At 42.0% G+C, this 26,062-nt stretch overlaps 1 long non-coding RNA gene across 1 annotated transcript in view; it reads left to right on the plus strand.

Moving 5' to 3' along the window:
• The window catches only part of LOC139761677 (uncharacterized), a 33,012-nt gene extending 6,956 nt beyond the window's left edge, over nt 1-26,056 (plus strand). The window contains exon 3 of the long non-coding RNA XR_011715588.1: nt 24,962-26,056. This is a non-coding gene — a long non-coding RNA (uncharacterized lncRNA). The remainder of the gene's footprint in view (nt 1-24,961) is intronic.
• The last annotated feature ends 6 nt before the right edge of the window (nt 26,057-26,062 follow it).

The following is a 26,062-nucleotide window of genomic DNA, read 5'->3' on the forward strand; positions in this document are numbered from 1 at the left end:
GAACAGACGGCACCATGCCTTGAAGAACCAGCAACGTACCTAAAACTAGCACCATTATTAAGATAAGCAGCATAGTAGCAAAACACATTTCACCATACCTAATCAGCTTCCACCATGTTCGAAACTGCCAGCATTATATATAGAAAAACAGGCAATAAGACCAAAACATCCGGCATCATACCTAGGGTAACTGATACTCTATCTAAAATAACCGGCGCCATACCGATAGAAACCGGTACTGGTACCGTAGCATATTATCTTAGACTGAATTTAGCTTCCTAAATTTCAAAGTTAGGCCCAGGTTAGCGGAAGACAATGGCAGAATTACTAACGAAAGAACACCTCTTTAAATTGTTCTTTGAACACAATTGGCCGTTTAGGTAACTTACATTTACGAGAAGTAAGCCTTTTTCGGGTATATGTGAGGTACGGATGATGCTATTTTTTCTATAATTCTATAACTCATAAAAACTGCCTGTGCGTATGAAAAGATATAGATACATACTCATAGACCCCAACTATGAAGTTGCAGACTTTTGAATTAACCATTCCTATTATCATTTACTATCCATTCAACATACTATTTTTTCAACTCAATTTTATGAAGAAAGTTTATTCTTACGTCTTTCGTTATAATCTTGTTCATATTCTTTTATGTTGAAGGCTCCACTCACGGACAGAATTCTACATCAAGGCCTGGCCTTAACTGAAATAGAGAGAATTATGAAACGGAAAAAGAAAAGACAAGGGAAAGTAATCAAAGTTTTTTCAGAAAGTGAAAGACCTCTCTTTTGAAATGTGCCAGGTCATAGTTATTGGGAAAGGTATGAGAAGGTAGAGAGTTCCAAAGCTTTGACGTGTAGGGAAAGAAGCAGTTATCAAAACGGCCCACCCTTGAGTTGCTGATAGTTTCACAATATTCATGTGACGCAGCAGTTTGCCGAGTATTGCGTGGTCTACCTAGTTTTGTGGGCATACAGCAAGCCAGCCCTCGGGAGCAAACACCAAAGTAATAGTAATAGAAGAGAGAAAGTGAAGCAACATTGCGGCATAGGGGAATGTGATCAAGTTTGGGAGTTATCCGGGGAACGTTCATAAGGCGTACCGCTTTCGACTCAACATTGTCTAGTAAGAATGCAGAGGTAAACCACCGAAAATGTGAGAGTAGTACCCCATACAAGGACGATTCAATCCCTTTTATAAACAGCGCAACTGTTCAAATGAGAAGTTTCGACATCTAAACAGGACACCCTGTTTCTTAGTGGCAGACTTAGCATTTCTGTAAAAAGGGGATTCCAAGATGGGGTGGATGTTATAGTGATACCAAGTATATTCATTGAGTCAAGAGGAGGAATTACAGAACCGTCAAAGGAAACACGAGAGGTGTGAGGAGTTTTCGATAGAGATGGGTAGAAACTGGGTCTTAGAGACATTAAACATAAGATTTTGCTTACCCCACTGAGATATCCAGTCCTGATATGAGTTTATTGAGGAAGCTATTACAAGGCGAGATATAGATTGAATGAGAGAACAGGGAGCAGAATTGAAGGATGTGAATGATATAAGGGTTGATTCGTCAGTGTATGAGTGCACTGGATTGTAGAGGAGAGGAAACCGTTGAAAAAAGGAGAAATAGTGTAGGGACAGAACAAAGGCTTGAGGGACACCGCTGTTATTGGAGAAAAGGTAGAAGGCTGATCCATCAACAGCCACAGAAGTAGATCGGGCAGAGAAAAAGCGAGATATGAAGAAGCAAAGTTAGAGATGGAAGCCAAATGAGAGGAGTTTAGAGATGAAACTACGCATGACTCCTCAAAATCTTTCAAGGATGGTGACTAGACGTTAGTAAGAAAGGAAAGAATATCACCAGTGGATCTCGCCTTACGGACGCCATACAGGTGATCAGAGAGAAAACTGTGATTTTCGAGGGTTTTAAGGATATGGGAGTTGAGAAGGGATTCAAAGACATTGGAAATGGTAAATGTCAAAGAAACAAGACGATAGTTAGAGGCATACTCTTTCAGGGCTAGTGGATGGATGCCATCAGGACCATAAGCTTTGCTTGTGTCCAGAGAAAAAAGCACTTTTCAGACAGTCCGAAAAGAGATTACGGGAAGAGGCATAGGATTAATAAGAGGGGGATCAGAGGTGAAGGAACGTAGGAGCCAAGCAGAGAAGAGCTAAAGGAGAGAGGAGAACTAAAGATAATTGCTTTCTTTAAGGAGAAACAGCTACAATACCGTCAGAGCAGAAAAGTTAGGGAAGGTAGAACGACAGAAATTATTAGAGATACCTTTAGCTATAGACTATAAAGATCTATCAGTGGATGACGACAAGAGGTAATCGCACTTCCTTCGGAAAATTAGTCTCGTTAACAGTTTGGTGATCCCTTAATACTTGAAAATGTCCTCATCAATTCTCTTTATCTTGATTTTGATATTTCCATGTAGTTAACATTCATATCTACATTTTTTGTCAACGTATTCTTTATTCTTGGAGTAATCTTGATTCAATGTTGCATTAACTAATTCAAAGCGTTCAATCATGTCATTTTATTTCTTGTTTGTACATAGAGGAGAGAGAAAACTGAATTAGCGAATTCTGAATTAGATGTTTTGGCTCTTAGTGAAACGAAGCTCAAGGATAAAGGGGAAGAGTGGTTTGGGAATGTATTGGGAGTAAAGTCATGGGTTTCTGAGAGGACAAGAGCAAGGGAAGAAGTAGCACTACTTCTGACACAGGAGTGGTGGGAGTATGTGATAGAGTGTAAGAAAGTAAACTCTGGATTGATATGGGTAAGACTGAAAGTTGATGGAGAGAGATGAGTGATTATTGGTGCATATGCGCCTGGTCATGAGAAGAAAGATCATGAGAGGCAAGTGTTTTAGGAGCAGCTGAATGAGTGTGTTAGATTCATACATAAGTATACGTATGTAAGGAGGAGAGATGTTCGGAGAGGTTATTGGATTACGTGTTAATTGAAAGGCGCGCAAAAGAGACTTTTGGATGTTAATGTGCTGAGAGGTGCAACTGGAGGGATTTCTGATCATTATCTTGTGGAGGCGAAGGTGAAGATTTGTAGAGGTTTTCAGAAAAGAAGAGAGAATGTTGGGGTGAAGATAGTGGTGAGAGTAAGTGAGCTTGGGAAGGAGACTTGTGTGAGGAAGTACCAGGAGAGACTGAGTACAGAATGGAAAAAGGTGAGAACAAAGGAGGTAAGGGGAGTGGGGGAGGAATGGGATGCATTTAGGGAAGTAGTGATGGATTGCGCAAAAGATGCTTGTGGCATGAGAAGCGTGGGGGGTGGGCAGATTAGAAAGGGTAGTGAGTGGTGGGGTGAAGAAGTAAGATTATTAGTGAAAGAGAAGAGAGAGGCATTTGGACGATTTTTGCAGGGAAATAATGCAAATGAGTGGGAGATGTATAAAAGAAAGAGGCAGGAGGTCAAGAGAAAGGTGCAAGAAGTGAAAAAGAGGGCAAAGGAGAGTTGGGGTGAGAGAGTATCATTAAATTTTAGGGAGAATAAAAAGATGTTTTGGAAGGAGGTAAATAAAGTGCGTAAGACAAGGGAACAAATGGGAATTTCAGTGAAAGGGGCTAATGGAGAGGTGATATCAGGTAGTGGGGATGTGATAAGGAGATGGAGTGAATTTTTTGAAGTTTTGTTGAATATGTTTGATGATAGAGTGGCAGATATAGGGTGTTTTGGTCGAGGTGGTGTGCAAAGTGAGAGGGTTAGGGAAAATGATTTGGTAAACAGAGAAGAGGTAGTAAAAGCTTTGCGGAAGATGAAAGCCGGCAAGGCAGTGGGTTTGGATGGTATTGCAGTGGAATTTATAAAAAAAAGGGGGGTGACTGTGTTGTTGACTGGTTGGTAAGGTTATTTAATGCATGTATGATTCATGATGAGGTGCCTGAGAATTGGCGGAATGCTTGCATAGTGCCCTTGTACAAAGGCAAAGGGGACAAAGGTGAGGGTATTGATTGAGGGGATTAAGGCATGTACAAAGCATCAGATTGGGGAAGAGGAGTGTGGTTTCAGAAGTGGTAGAGGATATGTGGATTAGGTGTTTGCTTTGAGGAATGTATGTGAGAAATACTTAGAAAAGCAAATGGATTTGTATGTAGCATTTTTGGATCTGGAGAAGGCATATGATAGAGTTGATAGAGATGCTCTGTGGAAGGTATTAAGAATATGTGGTGTGGGAGGCAAGTTGTTAGAAGCAGTGAAAAGTTTTCATCGAGGATGTAAGGAATGTGTACGTGTAGGAAGAAAGGAAAGTGATTGGTTCGCAGTGAATGTAGGTTTGCGGCAGGGGTGTGTGATGTCTCTACGGTTGTTTAATTTTTTTATGAATAGGGTTGTTAGGGAGGTGAATGCAAGAGTTTTGGAAAGAGGGGCAAGTGTGCATTCTGTTATGGATGAGAGAGCTTGGGAAGTGAGTCAGTTGTTGTTCGCTGATGATAATGTGCTGGTGGCTGATTCATGTGAGGAGCTGCAGAAGCTGGTGACTGAGTTTGGTAAAGTGCGTGAAAGAGGACAGTTGAGAGTAAATGTGAATAAGAGCAAGGTTATTAGCTACGGTAATGTTGATGAACAAGTCAATTGGGAGTTAAGTTTGAATGGAGAAAAACTGGAGGGAGTGAAGTGTTTTAGATATCTGGGAGTGGATCTGGCAGCGGATGGAACCATGGAAGCGGAAGTGAATCATAGGGTGGAGGAGGGGGCGAAAATTCTGGGAACCTTGAAGAATGTGTGGAAGTCGAGAACATTATCTCGGAAAGGAAAAATGGGTATGTTTGAAGGAATAGTGGTTCCAACAATGTTGTATGGTTGCGAGGCGTGGGCTATAGATAGAGTTGTGCGCAGGAGGGTGGATGTGCTGGAAATGAGATGGTTGAGGGCAATATGTGGTGTAAGGTGGTTTGATCGAGTAAGTAACGTAAGGGTAAGAGAGATGTGTGGTAATAAAAAGTGTGGCTGAGAGAGCAGAAGAGGGCATGGAGAGAATGAGTGAGGAAAGATTGACCAAGAGGATATATATCTCGGAGGTGGAGGGAACGAGGAGAAGTGGGAAACCAAATTAGAAGTGGAAAGATGGAGTGAAAAAGATTTTGAGTGATCGGGGCCCGAACATGCAGCAGGGTGAAAGGCGTGCAAGGAATAGAGTCAATTGGAACGATGTGGTATACCGGGGTCGACGTGCTGTCAATTGATTGAACCAGGGCCTGTGAAGCGTCTGGGGTAAACCATGGAAAGTTCTGTGGGGCCTGGATGTGGAAAGGGAGCTGTAGTTTCGGTGCATTATTACATGACAGCTAGAGACTGAGTATGAACGAATTGGGCCTTTGTTGTCTTTTCCTAGCGCTACCTCGCACACATGAGGGGGGAGGGGGTTGTTGTTTCATGTGTGGCGAGGTGGCGATGGGAATGAATAAAGGCAGACAGTATGAATTATGTACATGTGTATATATGTATATATCTATGTGTGTACATATATATGTATACGTTGAGATGTATAGGTATGTATATTTGTGTGTGTGGACGTGTATATATATACACATGTATATGTGGGTGGATTGGGCCATTCCTTCGTCTGTTTCTTTGCGCTATCTCGCTAACGCGGGAGACAGCGAGAAAGCAAAATAAATAAATGAATATATATATATATATATATATATATATATATATATATATATATATATATATATATATATATATATATATATATATATATATATTGTGTGTGTGTGTATATGTGCGTATGTATGTGTATGTGTGTGTATGTGTATATGTATATGTATATATATGTATATTATCCCTGGGGATAGGGGTGAAAGAATACTTCCCACGTATTCCTCGCGTGTCGTAGAAAGCGACTAGAGGGGACGGGAGCGGGGGGCCAGAAATCCTCCCCTCCTTGTATTAACTTTCTAAAATGGGAAACAGAAGAAGGAGTCACGCGGGGAGTGCTCATCCTCCTCGAAGGCTCAGAGTGGGGTGCCTAAATGTGTGTGGATGTAACCAAGATGTGAAAAAAGGAGAGATAGGTAGTATGTTTGAGGAAAGGAACCTGGATGTTTTGGCTCTGAGTGAAACGAAGCTCAAGGGTAAAGGGGAAGAGTGGTTTGGGAATGTCTGGGGAGTAAAGTCAGGGGTTAGTGAGAGGACAAGAGCAAGGGAAGGAGTAGCAATACTCCTGAAACAGGAGTTGTGGGAGTATGTGATAGAATGTAAGAAAGTAAATTCTCGATTAATATGGGTAAAACTGAAAGTTGATGGAGAGAGGTGGGTGATTATTGGTGCATATGCACCTGGGCATGAGAAGAAAGATCATGAGAGGCAAGTGTTTTGGGAGCAGCTGAATGAGTGTGTTAGTGGTTTTGATGCACGAGACCGGGTTATAGTGATGGGTGATTTGAATGCAAGGGTGAGTAATGTGGCAGTTGAGGGAATAATTGGTATACATGGGGTGTTCAGTGTTGTAAATGGAAATGGTGAAGAGCTTGTAGATTTATGTGCTGAAAAAGGACTGATGATTGGGAATACCTGGTTTAAAAAGCGAGATATACATAAGTATACTTATGTAAGTAGGAGAGATGGCCAGAGAGCGTTATTGGATTACGCGTTAATTGACAGGCGTGCGAAAGAGAGACTTTTGGATGTTAATGTGCTGAGAGGTGCAACTGGAGGGATGTCTGATCATTATCTTGTGGAGGCTAAGGTGAAGATTTGTATGGGTTTTCAGAAAAGAAGAGTGAATGTTGGGGTGAAGAGGGTGGTGAGAGTAAATGAGCTTGGGAAGGAGACCTGTGTGAGGAAGTACCAGGAGAGACTGAGTACAGAATGGAAAAAGGTGAGAACAATGGAAGTAAGGGGAGTGGGGGAGGAATGGGATGTATTTAGGGAATCAGTGATGAATTGCGCAAAAGATGCTTGTGGCATGAGAAAAGTGGGAGGTGGGTTGATTAGAAAGGGTAGTGAGTGGTGGGATGAAGAAGTAAGAGTATTAGTGAAAGAGAAGAGAGAGGCATTTGGCCGATTTTTGCAGGGAAAAAATGCAATTGAGTGGGAGATGTATAAAAGAAAGAGACAGGAGGTCAAGAGAAAGGTGCAAGAGGTGAAAAAAAGGGCAAATGAGGGTTGGGGTGAGAGAGTATCATTAAATTTTAGAGAGAATAAAAAGATGTTCTGGAAGGAGGTAAATAAAGTGCGTAAGACAAGGGAGCAAATGGGAACTTCAGTGAAGGGCGCAAATGGGGAGGTGATAACAAGTAGTGGTGATGTGAGAAGGAGATGGAGTGAGTATTTTGAAGGTTTGTTGAATGTGTTTGATGATAGAGTGGCAGATATAGGGTGTTTTGGTCGTGGTGGTGTGCAAAGTGAGAGGGTTAGGGAAAATGATTTGGTAAACAGAGAAGAGGTAGTGAAAGCTTTGCGGAAGATGAAAGCCGGCAAGGCAGCAGGTTTGGATGGTATTGCAGTGGGATTTATTAAAAAAGGGGGTTACTGTATTGTGGACTGGTTGGTAAGGTTATTTAATGTATGTATGACTCATGGTGAGGTGCCTGAGGATTGGCGGAATGCGTGTATAGTGCCATTGTGCAAAGGCAAAGGGGATAAGAGTGAGTGCTCAAATTACAGAGGTATAAGTTTGTTGAGTATTCCTGGTAAATTATATGGGAGGGTATTGATTGAGAGGGTGAAGGCATGTACAGAGCATCAGATCGGGGAAGAGCAGTGTGGTTTCAGAAGTGGTAGAGGATGTGTGGATCAGGTGTTTGCTTTGAAGAATGTATGTGAGAAATACTTAGAAAAGCAAATGGATTTGTATGTAGCATTTATGGATCTGGAGAAGGCATATGATAGAGTTGATAGAGATGCTCTGTGGAAGGTATTAAGAATATATGGTGTGGGAGGAAAGTTGTTAGAAGCAGTGAAAAGTTTTTATCGAGGATGTAAGGCATGTGTACGTGTAGGAAGAGAGGAAAGTGATTGGTTCTCAGTGAATGTAGGTTTGCGGCAGGGGTGTGTGATGTCTCCATGGTTGTTTAATTTGTTTATGGATGGGGTTGTTAGGGAGGTAAATGCAAGAGTTTTGGAAAGTGGGGCAAGTATGAAGTCTGTTGGGGATGAGAGAGCTTGGGAAGTGAGTCAGTTGTTGTTCGCTGATGATACAGCGCTGGTGGCTGATTCATGTGAGAAACTGCAGAAGCTGCTGACTGAGTTTGGTAAAGTGTGTGGAAGAAGAAAGTTAAGAGTAAATGTGAATAAGAGCAAGGTTATTAGGTACAGTAGGGTTGAGGGTCAAGTCAATTGGGAGGTGAGTTTGAATGGAGAAAAACTGGAGGAAGTGAAGTGTTTTAGATATCTGGGAGTGGATCTGTCAGCGGATGGAACCATGGAAGCGGAAGTGGATCATAGGGTGGGGGAGGGGGCGAAAATTCTGGGGGCCATGAAGAATGTGTGGAAGTCGAGAACATTATCTCGGAAAGCAAAGATGGGTATGTTTGAAGGAATAGTGGTTCCAACAATGTTGTATGGTTGCGAGGCGTGGGCTATGGATAGAGTTGTGCGCAGGAGGATGGATGTGCTGGAAATGAGATGTTTGAGGACAATGTGTGGTGTGAGGTGGTTTGATCGAGTGAGTAACGTAAGGGTAAGAGAGATGTGTGGAAATAAAAAGAGCGTGGTTGAGAGAGCAGAAGAGGGTGTTTTGAAGTGGTTTGGGCACATGGAGAGAATGAGTGAGGAAAGATTGACCAAGAGGATATATGTGTCGGAGGTGGAGGGAACGAGGAGAAGAGGGAGACCAAATTGGAGGTGGAAAGATGAAGTGAAAAAGATTTTGTGTGATCGGGGCCTGAACATGCAGGAGGGTGAAAGGAGGGCAAGGAATAGAGTGATTTGGAGCGATGTGGTATACCGGGGTTGACGTGATGTCAGTGGATTGAATCAAGGCATGTGAAGCGTCTGGGGTAAACCATGGAAAGCTGTGTAGGTATGTATATTTGCGTGTGTGGACGTATGTATATACATGTGTATGGGGGGGGGGGTTGGGCCATTTCTTTCGTCTGTTTCCTTGCGCTACCTCGCAAACGCGGGAGACAGCGACAAAGTATAAAAAAAATATATATATATATATATATATATATATATATATATATATATATATATATATATATATGTGTGTGTGTGTGTGTGTGTGTGTGTGTGTGTGTGTGTGTGTGTATGCGTGTGTTTATAGATTTATAAATATATATATTCATTATAGTTTGTCACTATGGCATAACAGAAAGCGACTAGAGGGGACGGGAGCGGGGGGCCAGAAATCCTCCCCTCCTTGTATTAACTTTCTAAAATGGGAAACAGAAGAAGGAGTCACGCGGGGAGTGCTCATCCTCCTCGAAGGCTCAGAGTGGGGTGCATAAATGTGTGTGGATGTAACCAAGATGTGAAAAAAGGAGAGATAGGTAGTATGTTTGAGGAAAGGAACCTGGATGTTTTGGCTCTGAGTGAAACGAAGCTCAAGGGTAAAGGGGAAGAGTGGTTTGGGAATGTCTGGGGAGTAAAGTCAGGGGTTAGTGAGAGGACAAGAGCAAGGGAAGGAGTAGCAATACTCCTGAAACAGGAGTTGTGGGAGTATGTGATAGAATGTAAGAAAGTAAATTCTCGATTAATATGGGTAAAACTGAAAGTTGATGGAGAGAGGTGGGTGATTATTGGTGCATATGCGCCTGGGCATGAGAAGAAAGATCATGAGAGGCAAGTGTTTTGGGAGCAGTTGAATGAGTGTGTTGGTGGTTTTGATGCACGAGACCGGGTTATAGTGATGGGTGATTTGAATGCAAAGGTGAGTAATGTGGCAGTTGAGGGAATAATTGGTATACATGGGGTGTTCAGTGTTGTAAATGGTAATGGTGAAGAGCTTGTAGATTTATGTGCTGAAAAAGGACTGATGATTGGGAATACCTGGTTTAAAAAGCGAGATATACATAAGTATACTTATGTAAGTAGGAGAGATGGCCAGAGAGCGTTATTGGATTACGTGTTAATTGACAGGCGTGCGAAAGAGAGACTTTTGGATGTTAATGTGCTGAGAGGTGCAACTGGAGGGATGTCTGATCATTATCTTGTGGAGGCTAAGGTGAAGATTTGTATAGGTTTTCAGAAAAGAAGAGTGAATGTTGGGGTGAAGAGGGTGGTGAGAGTAAGTGAGCTTGGGAAGGAGACCTGTGTGAGGAAGTACCAGGAGAGACTGAGTACAGAATGGAAAAAGGTGAGAACAATGGAAGTAAGGGGAGTGGTGGAGGAATGGGATGTATTTAGGGAATCAGTGATGGATTGCGCAAAAGATGCTTGTGGCATGAGAAGAGTGGGAGGTGGGTTGATTAGAAAGTGTAGTGAGTGGTGGGATGAAGAAGTAAGAGTATTAGTGAAAGAGAAGAGAGAGGCATTTGGACGATTTTTGCAGGGAAAAAATGCAATTGAGTGGGAGATGTATAAAAGAAAGAGACAGGAGGTCAAGAGAAAGGTGCAAGAGGTGAAAAAAAGGGCAAATGAGAGTTGGGGTGAGAGAGTATCATTAAATTTTAGAGAGAATAAAAAGATGTTCTGGAAGGAGGTAAATAAAGTGCGTAAGACAAGGGAGCAAATGGGAACTTCAGTGAAGGGCGCAAATGGGGAGGTGATAACAAGTAGTGGTGATGTGAGAAGGAGATGGAGTGAGTATTTTGAAGGTTTGTTGAATGTGTTTGATGATAGAGTGGCAGATATAGGGTGTTTTGGTCGAGGTGGTTAGCAAAGTGAGAGGGTTAGGGAAAATGATTTGGTAAACAGAGAAGAGGTAGTGAAAGCTTTGCGGAAGATGAAAGCCGGCAAGGCAGCAGGTTTGGATGGTATTGCAGTGGAATTTTTTAAAAAAGGGGGTTACTGTATTGTTGACTGGTTGGTAAGGTTATTTAATGTATGTATGACTCATGGTGAGGTGCCTGAGGATTGGCGGAATGCGTGCATAGTGCCATTGTACAAAGGCAAAGGGGATAAGAGTGAGTGCTCAAATTACAGAGGTATAAGTTTGTTGAGTATTCCTGGTAAATTATATGGGAGGGTATTGATTGAGAGGGTGAAGGCATGTACAGAGCATCAGATCGGGGAAGAGCAGTGTGGTTTCAGAAGTGGTAGAGGATGTGTGGATCAGGTGTTTGCTTTGAAGAATGTATGTGAGAAATACTTAGAAAAGCAAATGGATTTGTATGTAGCATTTATGGATCTGGAGAAGGCATATGATAGAGTTGATAGAGATGCTCTGTGGAAGGTGTTAAGAATATATGGTGTGGGAGGAAAGTTGTTAGAAGCAGTGAAAAGTTTTTATCGAGGATGTAAGGCATGTGTACGTGTAGGAAGAGAGGAAAGTGATTGGTTCTCACTGAATGTAGGTTTGCGGCAGGGATGTGTAATGTCTCCATGGCTGTTTAATTTGTTTATGGATGGGGTTGTTAGGGAGGTAAATGCAAGAGTTTTGGAAAGAGGGGCAAGTATGAAGTCTGTTGGGGATGAGAGAGCTTGGGAAGTGAGTCAGTTGTTGTTCGCTGATGATACAGCGCTGGTGGCTGATTCATGTGAGAAACTGCAGAAGCTGGTGACTGAGTTTGGTAAAGTGTGTGGAAGAAGAAAGTTAAGAGTAAATGTGAATAAGAGCAAGGTTATTAGGTACAGTAGGGTTGAGGGTCAAATCAATTGGGAGGTGAGTTTGAATGGAGAAAAACTGGAGGAAGTGAAGTGTTTTAGATATCTGGGAGTTTATCTGGCAGCGGATGGAACCATGGAAGCGGAAGTGGATCATAGGGTGGGGGAGGGGGCGAAAATTCTGGAGGCCTTGAAGAATGTGTGGAAGTCGAGAACATTATCTCGGAAAGGAAAAATGGGTATGTTTGAAGGAATAGTGGTTCCAACAATGTTGTATGGTTGCGAGGCGTGGGCTATGGATAGAGTTGTGCGCAGGAGGATGGATGTGCTGGAAATGAGATGTTTGAGGACAATGTGTGGTGTGAGGTGGTTTGATTGAGTGAGTAACGTAAGGGTAAGAGAGATGTGTGGAAATAAAAAGATCGTGGTTGAGAGAGCAGAAGAGGGTGTTTTGAAGTGGTTTGGGCACATGGAGAGAATGAGTGAGGAAAGATTGACCAAGAGGATATATGTGTCGGAGGTGGAGGGAACGAGGAGAAGAGGGAGACCAAATTGGAGGTGGAAAGATGGAGTGAAAAAGATTTTGTGTGATCGGGGCCTGAACATGCAGGAGGGTGAAAGGAGGGCAAGGAATAGAGTGAATTGGAGCGATGTGGTATACCGTGGTTGACGTGCTGTCAGTGGATTGAATCAAGGCATGTGAAGCGACTGGGGTAAACCATGGGAAGCTGTGTAGGTATGTATATTTGCGTGTGTGGACGTATGTATATACATGTGTATGGGGGGGGTTGGGCCATTTCTTTCGTCTGTTTCCTTGCGCTACCTCGCAAACGCGGGAGACAGCGACAAAGTATAATGATAATAATAATATAAGTTTGTCACTGTCTCCCCATTAGGGAGGTAGCGCAAGGAAGCAGACGAAAGAATGGCCTAACTCTCCCACATGCACATGTATATACATACTCCTACACACACGCACCTATACATACCTATACATCTTAACGTATAGATATATTTACACACAGACATATACATATATACACATGTACATAATTCATACTTTTTGCCTTTATTCACTCTCGTCGCCTACCCGCCACACATAAAATAACAACCCTCTCCCCCGCATGTGCGCGAAGTAGCGCTAGGAAAAGAAAACAAAGGTCACATTCATTCATACTCAGCCTCTAGCTGTTATGTATAATGAACCGATTCCACAGCTCCTTTTCCACATCCAGGCCCCACAAAGCTTTCCATGGTTTACCCCAGACGCTTCACATGCCCTGGTTCAATCCATTAACAGCACGTCGACCTAGGTATATCACATCTTTCCAATTCACTCTATTCTTTGCACGCCTTTCATTCTCCTACATGTTCAGGCCCCGATCACTCAAAATCTTTTTCACTCCATCTTTCCACCTCCAATTTCGTCTCTCACTCCTCCTCGTTCCCTCCACCTCTGACTCATGCATCCTCTTTGTCAATCTTTCCTCACTCATTCTCTCCATGTGACAAAACCATTTCAAAACACCCTCTTCTGCTCTCTCAGCCACACTCTCTTAATTACCACACATCTCTCTTACCCTTTCATTACTTACTTGATCAAACCACCTCACACCATATGTTATCCTCAAACATCTCATTTCTAGCACATCCATTCTCCACTCTACACCTCTATCTATACCCCAAGCCTCGCAGCCATATATCATTGTTGGAACCATTATTCCTTCAAACATACCCATCTTTGCTTTCCAAGATAACGTTCTCGATTTCTACACATTCTTCAACGCTCTCAGAGCTTTCGCCCCCTCCTCAACCCTATCATTCAATTCCGTTTCCATGGTTCTATCCACTGACAAATCCACTCCTAGACATCTAAAACACTTCACTTCCTCCAGTTTTTCTCCATTCAAACGTATCTCCAAATTGACTTGTTTCCAACGTTACCGTACCCAATAACCTTGCTCCTATTGACATTTAGTCTCAGCTTTCTTCTTTCACACACTTTCCCAAACTCATTCACCAGCTTCTGCAGTTTCTCATCCAAATCAGCCATTAGCGCTGTATCATCAGCGAACAACAACTGACTCACTTCCCAAGCTCTCTCATCCACAACAGACTGCATACTTGCCCCTCTTTCGAAAACCCTTGTATTCACCTCCCTAACAGCCCCATCCATAAATGAATTAAAAATCATGGAGACATCACACACCCCTGCCGCAAACCAACATTCATTGAGAACCAATCACTTTCCTCTCTTTCTACACATGCACATGCCTTACATCCTCGATGAAAACTTTTCACTGCTCCTAACAACTTGCCTCCCACACCATATATTCTTAATACCTTCCACAGAGCATCTATATCAACACTTCTCCGGATCCATAAATGCTACACACAAATCCATTTGCTTTCCCAAGTATTTCTCACATACATTCTTCAAAGCAAACACCTGATCCACATATCTTCTACCACTTCTAAAACCACATTGCTCTTCCCCAGTCTGATGCTCTGTACATGCCTTCACCCTCTCAATCAATACCCTCACATATAATTTCCCAGGAATACTCAAGAAACTAATACCTCTGTAATTTGAGCCCTCACTTTTATCCCTTTAACCTTCGTACAATGGCATTATACAAGCATTCCACCAATCCTGAGGCACCTCTCCATGAGTCATACATACATTAGATAACTTTACAAACTAGTCAACAATGCAGTCACCCCCTTTTTTAATAAATTCCACTGCAATACCATCCAAACCCGCTGCCTTTCCGGCTTTCATCTTCCGCAAAGCTTTTACTACCTCTTCTCTGTTTACCAAATCATTCTCCCTAACCCTCTCACTTTGCACACCACCTCGACCAAAACACCCTATATCTGCCACTCTATCGTTAAACACATTCAACAAACTTTCAAAATATTCACTCCATCTCCTTCTTATATCAGTTAATAACACACACACACACACACACACACACACACACACACACACACACACACACACACACACACACATATATATATATATATATATATATATATATATATATATATATATATATATATATATATATATATATATATATATATATATATATATATATATGTTATATTTCTCTCTTGTGTGTCCCCTGATGATGTGATTATTACACGAAAGTGCACTTCGGAACTTATCGTGTTCCATTTTCCCCGTGGACTCATAGGACTATATTCATCACGCGCAATATTGTGATCCTTTCCAATATATATATGTACATATATATATCTATATATATATATATATATATATATATATATATATATATATATATATATATATATATATATATATATATATATACATGAATACATATAAATGGAATTTTTTAAAAAAGGGGGTGACTGTATTGTTGACTGGTTGGTAAGGTTATTTAATGTATGTATGACTCATGGTGAGGTGCCTGAGGATTGGCGGAATGCGTGCATAGTCCCATTGTACAAAGGCAAAGGGGATAAGAGTGAGTGCTCAAATTACAGAGGTATAAGTTTGTTGAGTATTCCTGGTAAATTATATGGGAGGGTATTGATTGAGAGGGTGAAGGCATGTACAGAGCATCAGATTGAGAAAGAGCAGTGTGGTTTCAGAAGTGGTAGAGGATGTGTGTATCAGGTGTTTGCTTTGAAGAATGTATGTGAGAAATACTTAGAAAAGGAAATGGATTTGTATGTAGCATTTATGGATCTGGAGAAGGCATATGATAGAGTTGATAGAGATGCTCTGTGGAAGGTATTAAGAATATATGGTGTGGGAGGCAAGTTGTTAGAAGCAGTGAAAAGTGTTTATCGAGGATGTAAGGCATGTGTACGTGTAGGAAGAGAGGAAAGTGATTGGTTCTCAGTGAATGTAGGTTTGCGGCAGGGGTGTGTGATGTCTCCATGGTTGTTTGATTTGTTTATGGATGGGGTTGTTAGGGAGGTGAATGCAAGAGTTTTGGAAAGAGGGGCAAGTATGAAGTGCGTTAGGGATGAGAGAGCTTGGGAAGTGAGTCAGTTGTTGTTCGCTGATGATACAGCGCTGGTGGCTGATTCATGTGAGAAACTGCAGAAGCTGGTGACTGAGTTTGGTAAAGTATGTGAAAGAGGAAAGTTAAGAGTAAATGTGAATAAGAGCAAGGTTATTACGTACAGTAGGGTTGAGGGACAAGTCAATTGGTAGGTAAGTTTGAATGGAGAAAAACTGGAGGAAGTAAAGTGTTTTAGATATCTGGGAGTGGATCTGGCAGCGGATGGAACCATGGAAGCGTAGGTGAACCATAGGGTGGGGGAGGGGGCGAAAATCCTGGGAGCCTTGAAGAATGTGTGGAAGTCGAGAACATTATCTCGGAAAGCAAAAATGAGTATGTTTGAAGGAATAGTGGTTCTAACAATGTTGTATGGTTGCGAGGCGTGGGCTATGGATAGAGTTGTGCGCAGGAGGGTGGATGTGCTGGAAATGAGATGTTTGAGGACAATATGTGGTGTGAGGTGGTTTGAACGAGTAAGTAATGTAAGGGTAAGAGAGATGTGTGGAAACAAAAAGAGCGTGGTTGAGAGAGCAGAAGAGCGTGTTTTGAAATGGTTTGGGCACATGGAGAGGATGAGTGAGGAAAGATTGACCAAGAGGATATATGTATCGGAGGTGGAGGGAACGAGGAGAAGTGGGAGACCAAATTGGAGGTGGAAAGATGGAGTGAAAAAGATTTTGAGTGATCGGGGCCTGAACATGCAGGAGGGTGAGAGGCGGGCAAGGAATAGAGTGAATTGGATCGATGTGGCATACCGGGGTTGACGTGTGGTCAGTGGATTGAATCAGGGCATGTGAAGCGTCTGGGGTAAACCATGGAAAGTTGTGTGGGGCCTGGATATGGAAAGGGAGCTGTGGTTTCGGGTATTATTGTATGACAGCTAGAGACTGAGTGTGAACATATGGGGCCTTTGTTTTCTTTTCCTAGCGCTACCTCGCACACATTAGGGGGGAGGGGATTGGTATTCCTTGTGTGGCGAGGTGGCGATGGGAATGAATAAAGGCAGACAGTGTGAATTGTGTGCATGTATGTATGTGTCTGCGTGTGTATATATATGTGTACATTGAGATGTATAGGTATGTATATTTGCGTGTGTGGATGTGTATGTATATACATGTATATGAGGATGGGTTGGGCCATTTCTTTTGTGTGTTTCCTTGCGCTACCTCGCAAACGCGGGAGACAGCGACAAAGCAAAATAGAATAATAAATAAATAAAAAAAATATATATATATATATATATATATATATATATATATATATATATATATATATATATATATATATATATTTACTTTTTTCTTTTGTTTCAAACTATTCGCCACTTCCCGTGTTAGCGAGGTAGCGTTAAGATCAGCGGACTGGGCCTTTGAGGGAATATCCTCACCTGACCCTCCTCTCTGTTCCTTCTTTTGGAAAAAAAAAGAAAAACGAGAGGGGAGGATTTCCAGCCCCCAGCTCCCTCCTGTTTATTCGCCTTGTACGACACGCAGGGAATACGTGGGAAGTATTCTTTCTCCCCTATCCCCTATATATATATATATATATATATATATATATATATATATATATATATATATATATATATATATATATATATGTATATTTGCTTTGTCACTGTCTCCCGCGTTTGCGAGGTAGCGCCAGGAAACAGACGAAAGAAATGGCCCAACCCACCCCCATACACATGTATATACATACACGTCCACACACGCAAATATACACACCGATACATCTCAATGCACACATATATATATATACAAACACATACATACACACATATACACATGTACATAACTCACACTGTCTGCCTTTATTTTTTTCCATCGCCACCTCGCCACACATGGAATAACATCCCCCTCCCCCCTTCATGTGTGCGAGGTAGCGTAAGTAAAAGACAACAAAGACCCCATTCGTTCACACTCAGTCTGTAGCTGTCATGTAATAATGCCCGAAACCACAGCTCCCTTTCCACATCCAGGCCCCACAGAACTTTCCATGGTTTACTCCAGACGCTTCACATGCCCTGATTCAATCCAATGGCAGCACGTCGATCCCCGGTATACCACATCGATCCAATTCACTCTATTCCTTGCCCGATTTCACCCTTCTGCATGTTCAGGCCCCGATCACTCAAAATCTTTTTCACTCCATCTTTCCACCTCCAATTTGTTCTCCCACTTTCCCTCGTTCCCTCCACTTTCGACACGTATATCCTCCTGGTCAATCTTTCCTCACTCATTCTCTCCATGTGCCCAAACCATTTCAAAACACCCTCTTCTGCTCTCTCAACCACGCTCTTTTTATTTCCACACATCTCTCTTACCCTTACATTACTTACTCGATCAAACCACCTCACACCACATATTGTCCTGAAACATCTCATTTCCAGCACATCCACCCTCCTGCGCACAACTCTATCCATAGTCCAAGCCTCGCAACCATACAACACTGCTGGAACTACTATTCCTTCAAACATACCCATTTTTGCTTTCTGAGATAATGCTCTCGACTTCCAAACATTCTTCAAGGCTCCCAGGATTTTTGCCCCCTCTCCCACCCTATGATTCACTTCCGCTACCATAGTTCCATCCGCTGCCAGATCTATTCCCAGATATCTAAAACACTTTACTTCCTCAAGTTTTTCTCTATTCAGACTTACCTCCCAATTGACTTGACCCTCAACCCTACTGTACCTAATAACCTTGCTCTTATTCACATTTACTCTTAACTTTCTTCTTTCACACACTTTACCAAACTCAGTCACCAGCTTCTGCAGTTTCTCACATGAATCAGCCACCAGCGCTGTATTATCAGCGAACAAGAACTGACTCACTTCCCAAGCTCTCTCATCCACAACAGCCTGCATACTTGCCCTTCTTTCCAAAACTCTTGCATTCACCTCCCTAACAAACCCATTAAACAAATTAAACAAACCCCATTAAACAAATTAAACAACCTTGAAGACATCACACACCCCTGCCGGAAATCTACATTCACTGAAAACCAGTCACTTTCCTCTCTTCCTACACGTACACATGCCTTACATCCTCGATAAACACTTTTCACTGCTGCTAACAACTTGCCTCCCACACCATATATTCTTAGTACCTTCCACAGAGCATCTCTATCAACTCTATCATATGCCTTCTCCAGATCCATAAATGCTACATACAAATCCATTTGCTTTTCTAAGTATTTCATCCCCAATCTGATGTTCTGTACATGCCTTCACCCTCTCAATCAATACCCTCCATATAATTTACCAGGAATGCTCAACAAACTTATACTTCTGTAATTTGAGCACTCACTCTTATCTCCTTTGCCTTTGTAGAACGGCACTATGCACGCATTCCGCCAGTCCTCGGGCAACTCACCATGAATCATACATACATTAAATAACCTTACCAACCAGTCAACAATACAGTCACCTCCTTTTTTCATAAATTCTACTGCAATACCATCCAAACCTGCTGCCTAGCCGGCTTTCATCTTCCGCAAAGCTTTTACTACCTCTTCTCTGTTTACCAAATCATTTTCCCTAACCCTCTCACTTTGCACACCAACTCGACCAAAACACCCTATATCTGCCACTCTATCATCAAACACATTCAACAAACCTTCAAAATACTCACTCCATCTACTTCTCAAATCACCACTACTTGTTATCACCTCCCCATTAGCCCACTTCACTGAAGTTCCCACTTGCTTCCTTGTCTTACGTACTTTATTTACCTCCTTCCAGAACATCTTTTTATTCTCCCTAAAATTTAATGATACTCTCTCTCCCCAACTCTCATTTGCCCTCTTTTTCACCCCTTGCACCTTTCTCTTGACCTCTTGCCTCTTTCTTTTATACATCTTCCACTCATTTGCATTTTTTCCCTGCAAAAATCGTCCAAATGCCTCTCCCTTCTGTTTCACTAATAATCTTACTTCTTCATCCCACCACTCACTACCCTTTCTATCTTCCCACCTCCCACGCTTCTCATGCCACAAGCATCTTTTGCGCAAGCCATCACTGCTTCCCTAAATACATCCCAGTCCTCCCCCATTCCCCTTACCTCCTTTGTTCTCACCTTTTTCCATTCTGTACTCAGTCTCTCCTGGTACTTCCTCACACAAGTTTCCTTCCCAAGCTCACTTACTCTCACCACCTTTTTCACCCCAACATTCTCTCCTCTTTTCTGAAAACCCATACAAATCTTCACCTTCGCCTCCACAAGATAATGATCAGACATCCCTCCAATAGCACCTCTCAGCACATTAACCTCCAAAAGTCTCTCTTTCGCGTGCCTGTCAATTAATGCGTAATCCAATAACGCTCTCTGTCCATCTCTTCTACTTACATACGTATACTTATGTACATCTCTGTTTTTAAACCAGGTATTCCCAATCACTAGTCCTTTTTCAGCACATAAATCTACAAGCTCTTCACCATTTCCATTTACAACACTGAACACCCCATGTATACCAACTATTCCCTCAACTGCCACATTTCTCACCTTTGCATTCAAATCACCCATCACTATAACCCGTCTTGTGCATCCAAACCACTAACACACTCATTCATCTGCTCCCAAAACACTTGCGTCTCATGATCTTTCTTCTCATGCCCAGGTGCATATGCACCAATAATCACCCATCTCTCTCCATCAATTTTCAGTTTTACCCATATTAATCTAGAATTTACCTTCTTACATTCTATCACATACTTCCACAACTCCTGTTTCAGGAGTAGTGCTACTCCTTCCCTTGCTCTTGTCCTCTCACTAGCCCCTGACTTTACTACCAAGACATTCCCAAACCACTCTTCCCCTTTACCCTTGAGCTTCGTTTCACGCAGAGCCAAAACATCCAGGCTCCTTTCCTCAAACATACTACCTATCTCTCCCTTTTTCACATCTTGGTTACATCCACACACATTTAGACACCCTAATCTGAGCCCTCGAGGAGGATGAGCACTCCCCGCGTGACTCCTTCTTCTGTTTCCCATTTTAGAAAGTTAAAATACAAGGAGGGGAGGATTTCTAGCCCCACGCTCCCGTCCCCTCCAGTCGCCTTCAACGGCACACACACACACACACACACACACACACACACATATATATATATATATATATATATATATATATATATATATATATATATATATATATATATATATATATATATATATATATATATTTTTTTTTTTTTTTTTTTTTTCATACTTTTCGCCATTTCCCGCGATAGCGAGGTCGCGTTAAGAACAGAGGACTGGGCCTTTGAGGGAATATCCTCACCTGGCCCCCTTCTCCGTTCCTTCTTTTGGAAAATTAAAAAAAAAAAGAAAAAAAAAAAAACGAGAGGGGAGGATTTCCAGCCCCCCGCTCCCTCCCCTTTTAGTCGCCTTCTACGACACGCAGGGAATACGTGGGAAGTATTCTTTCTCCCCTATCCCCAGGGATATATATATATATATATATATATATATATATATATATATATATATATATATATATATATATATATTTTTTTTTTTTTTTTTTTTTTTTTTTTTTTTTTTATACTTTGTCGCTGTCTCCCGCGTTTGCGAGGTAGCGCAAGGAAACAGACGAAAGAAATGGCCCAACCCCCCCCCCATACACATATACATACACACGTCCACACACGCAAATATACATACCTACACAGCTTTCCATGGTTTACCCCAGACGCTTCACATGCCTTGATTCAATCCACTGACAGCACGTCAACCCCTGTATACCACATCGCTCCAATTCACTCTATTCCTTGCCCTCCTTTCACCCTCCTGCATGTTCAGGCCCCGATCACACAAAATCTTTTTCACTCCATCTTTCCACCTCCAATTTGGTCTCCCTCTTCTCCTCGTTCCCTCCACCTCCGACACATATATCCTCTTGGTCAATCTTTCCTCACTCATTCTCTCCATGTGCCCAAACCATTTCAAAACACCCTCTTCTGCTCTCTCAACCACGCTCTTTTTATTTCCACACATCTCTCTTACCCTTACGTTACTTACTCGATCAAACCACCTCACACCACACATTGTCCTCAAACATCTCATTTCCAGCACATCCATCCTCCTGCGCACATCTCTATCCATAGCCCACGCCTCGCAACCATACAACATTGTTGGTACCACTATTCCTTCAAACATACCCATTTTTGCTTTCCGAGATAATGTTCTCGACTTCCACACATTTTTCAAGGCTCCCAAAATTTTCGCCCCCTCCCCCACCCTATGATCCACTTCCGCTTCCATGGTTCCATCCGCTGACAGATCCACTCCCAGATATCTAAAACACTTCACTTCCTCCAGTTTTTCTCCATTCAAACTCACCTCCCAATTGACTTGACCCTCACCCCTACTGTACCTAATAACCTTGCTCTTATTCACATTTACTCTTAACTTTCTTCTTCCACACACTTTACCAAACTCAGTCACCAGCTTCTGCAGTTTCTCACATGAATCAGCCACCAGCGCTGTATCATCAGCGAACAACAACTGACTCACTTCCCAAGCTCTCTCATCCCCAACAGACTTCATACTTGCCCCTCTTTCCAGGACTCTTGCATTTACCTCCCTAACAACCCCATCCATAAACAAATTAAACAACCATGGAGACATCACACACCCCTGCCGCAAACCTACATTCACTGAGAACCAATCACTTTCCTCTCTTCCTACACGTACACATGCCTTACATCCTCGATAAAAACTTTTCACTGCTTCTAACAACTTGCCTCCCACACCATATATTCTTAATACCTTCCACAGAGCATCTCTATCAACTCTATCATATGCCTTCTCCAGATCCATAAATGCTACATACAAATCCATTTGCTTTTCTAAGTATTTCTCACATACATTCTTCAAAGCAAACACCTGATCCACACATCCTCTACCACTTCTGAAACCGCACTGCTCTTCCCCAATCTGATGCTCTGTACATGCCTTCACCCTCTCAATCAATACCCTCCCATATAATTTACCAGGAATACTCAACAAACTTATACCTCTGTAATTTGAGCACTCACTCTTATCCCCTTTGCCTTTGTACAATGGCACTATGCACGCATTCCGCCAATCCTCAGGCACCTCACCATGAGTCATACATACATTAAATAACCTTACCAACCAGTCAACAATACAGTCACCCCCTTTTTTAATAAATTCCACTGCAATACCATCCAAACCTGCTGCCTTGCCGGCTTTCATCTTCCGCAAAGCTTTTACTACCTCTTCTCTGTTTACCAAATCATTTTCCCTAACCCTCTCACTTTGCACACCACCTCGACCAAAACACCCTATATCTGCCACTCTGTCATCAGACACATTCAACAAACCTTCAAAATACTCATTCCATCTCCTTCTCACATCACCGCTACTTGTTATCACCTCCCCATTTACGCCCTTCACTGAAGTTCCCATTTGCTCCCTTGTCTTACGCACCCTATTTACCTCCTTCCAGAACATCTTTTTATTCTCCCTAAAATTTACTGATAGTCTCTCACCCCAACTCTCATTTGCCCTTTCTTTCACCTCTTGCACCTTTCTCTTGACCTCCTGTCTCTTTCTTTTATACTTCTCCCACTCAATTGCATTTTTTCCCTGCAAAAATCGTCCAAATGCCTCTCTCTTCTCTTTCACTAATACTCTTACTTCTTCATCCCACCACTCACTACCCTTTCTAAACAGCCCACCTCCCACTCTTCTCATGCCACAAGCATTTTTTGCGCAATCCATCACTGATTCCCTAAATACATCCCATTCCTCCCCCACTCCCCTTACTTCCATTGTTCTCACCTTTTTCCATTCTGTACACAGTCTCTCCTGGTACTTCCCCACACAGGTCTCCTTCCCAAGCTCACTTACTCTCACCACCTTCTTCACCCCAACATTCACTCCTCTTTTCTGAAAACCCATACTAATCTTCACCTTAGCCTCCACAAGATAATGATCAGACATCCCTCCAGTTGCACCTCTCAGCACATTAACATCCAAAAGTCTCTCTTTCGCACGCCTGTCAATTAACACGTAATCCAATAACGCTCTCTGGCCATCTCTCCTACTTACATAAGTATACTTATGTATATCTCGCTTTTTAAACCAGGTATTCCCAATCATCAGTCCTTTTTCAGCACATAAATCTACAAGCTCTTCACCATTTCCATTTACAACACTGAACACCCCATGCATACCAATTATTCCCTCAACTGCCACATTACTCACCTTTGCATTCAAATCACCCATCACTATAACCCGGTCTCGTGCATCAAAACCGCTAACACACTCATTCAGCTGCTCCCAAAACACTTGCCTCTCATGATCTTTCTTCTCATGCCCAGGTGCATATGCACCAATAATCACCCACCTCTCTCCATCAACTTTCAATTTTACCCATATTAATCGAGAATTTACTTTCTTACATTCTATCACATGCTCCCACAACTCCTGTTTCAGGAGTATTGCTACTCCTTCCCTTGCTCTTGTCCTCTCACTAACCCCTGACTTCACTCCCCAGACATTTCCAAACCACTCTTCCCCTTTACCCTTGAGCTTCGTTTCGCTCAGAGCCAAAACATCCAGGTTCCTTTCCTCAAACATACTACCTATCTCTCCTTTTTTCACATCTTGGTTACATCCACACACATTTAGGCACCCCACTCTGAGCCTTCGAGGAGGATGATCACTCCCCGCGTGACTCCTTCTTCTGTTTCCCATTTTAGAAAGTTAATACAAGGAGGGGAGGATTTCCGGCCCCCCGCTCCCGTCCCCTCTAGTCGCTTTCTACGACACGCGAGGAATACGTGGGAAGTATTCTTTCACCCCTATCCCCAGGGATAATATACATATATATATACATATACACACACACACACATACACACACATACGCACATAGACACACACACACACACACATACATATATATACATATGAAAAATGTAAGAAACAATTTAGAAAACAAACTTTTAGCTTGAAATGAATGAAAAAAATGAATGTCACATAATGGTTCAACCTCTGGCTATGGAAAAGGAAATGTACAATTTATTCACACAAACGTCAATAGCAGTTCTCATCAATTTCACCACTGTATCAATAAGCTTCAATGTCTAAGCTACATTTTTCTCCAACTTCACTATTTTCTTGTCAAAAACACCATGCATGAAAACTATCACTCCATTAACACAACTATAAACATTTACTTCCCCTTTAAAAGTTCTGGGGAAGTCTGTCTCGATACACTGCGGCGAGGCGACGCGACGCTGACACAATCACTGTCACAATATCACTTCTGCCTCCTCAAGTCAATCTCTCAGCCACAGTGCAGGCCTTCATCGTCGAAATCGGTCTTCTGGAGGTTACCGTTGTCGATGGGTGTGACCATGTCCTTGCTGGAGCTGCAGCCCATCCTCACCTTGGAGCCTGGCGTCCAGGTCCACTTGGATGCTGACGTAATACGTGAAGGAGGTACAACCCTCCTTGAGGTAAGACGAGTGCTGTCATGACGGCTTCCTCCCTCCCTCTTGCGATGTCAGTAGACGACTGAGGGTGACGTGGTCCTCGACGGTGGACGGATGGTCATCATATCCAACCCGTTGTTTGACAAAAATAAGAGTAGACACCAATACATCAGGTAACACAGACTTGAAATACAGAGCGTAAAAACTCATCCGTAAGTGTGTGTGAGAACGACATGTCGTACATTGCAAAGAAGTGAATAAGATATGAATTGATTTTGAAATACGTTTCCAAGGAAGTTCTATAAAACAATGAAACATGTACCGACATTGAAATTATGTAGGATCGTGTAAACGTAAATGATTTTGGTCTATTTACCTATGCTCGACTATTATGGAAAGAAGGTCTTAGCTGCCCCTTTGTGAAGAGAAATGTATGATAGTACGATAAGTGATTACTGTCTTTCATGTATCAGGTTATCACGCTACATAATATTTGTATTCATCTATCATCCAATTAAGTGCACTTCTAGGTGTGTTTTTGATTCACTGCTATTCTTCACTGTATCAGTATCTGATGGGAATTCAATCCAGTGCTCTGTACCTCCTGTTGCCTTGGAAAGTGTGATAACGATGATATTAAATCAACTTAAACGTCATTCTTGAATATCTAGACGGTGTATCTCTATGAAACGTGAGTTAATTATATATTTGATTTTATTTAGTATTTTGCAATTTTGTGTGAGTATTGCATTCATTTTCTTTCAGAATATGATTAAGTCATTTGTCTTTTTTATGAAGTTAATCTGTAAGTTATCAAATTATTTTTATTGATTATTTTTTCATATATTACAGCGTTG

Source organism: Panulirus ornatus, chromosome 41, assembly GCF_036320965.1.
Source record: "Panulirus ornatus isolate Po-2019 chromosome 41, ASM3632096v1, whole genome shotgun sequence".
Taxonomy (NCBI): Eukaryota; Metazoa; Arthropoda; class Malacostraca; order Decapoda; family Palinuridae; genus Panulirus; species Panulirus ornatus.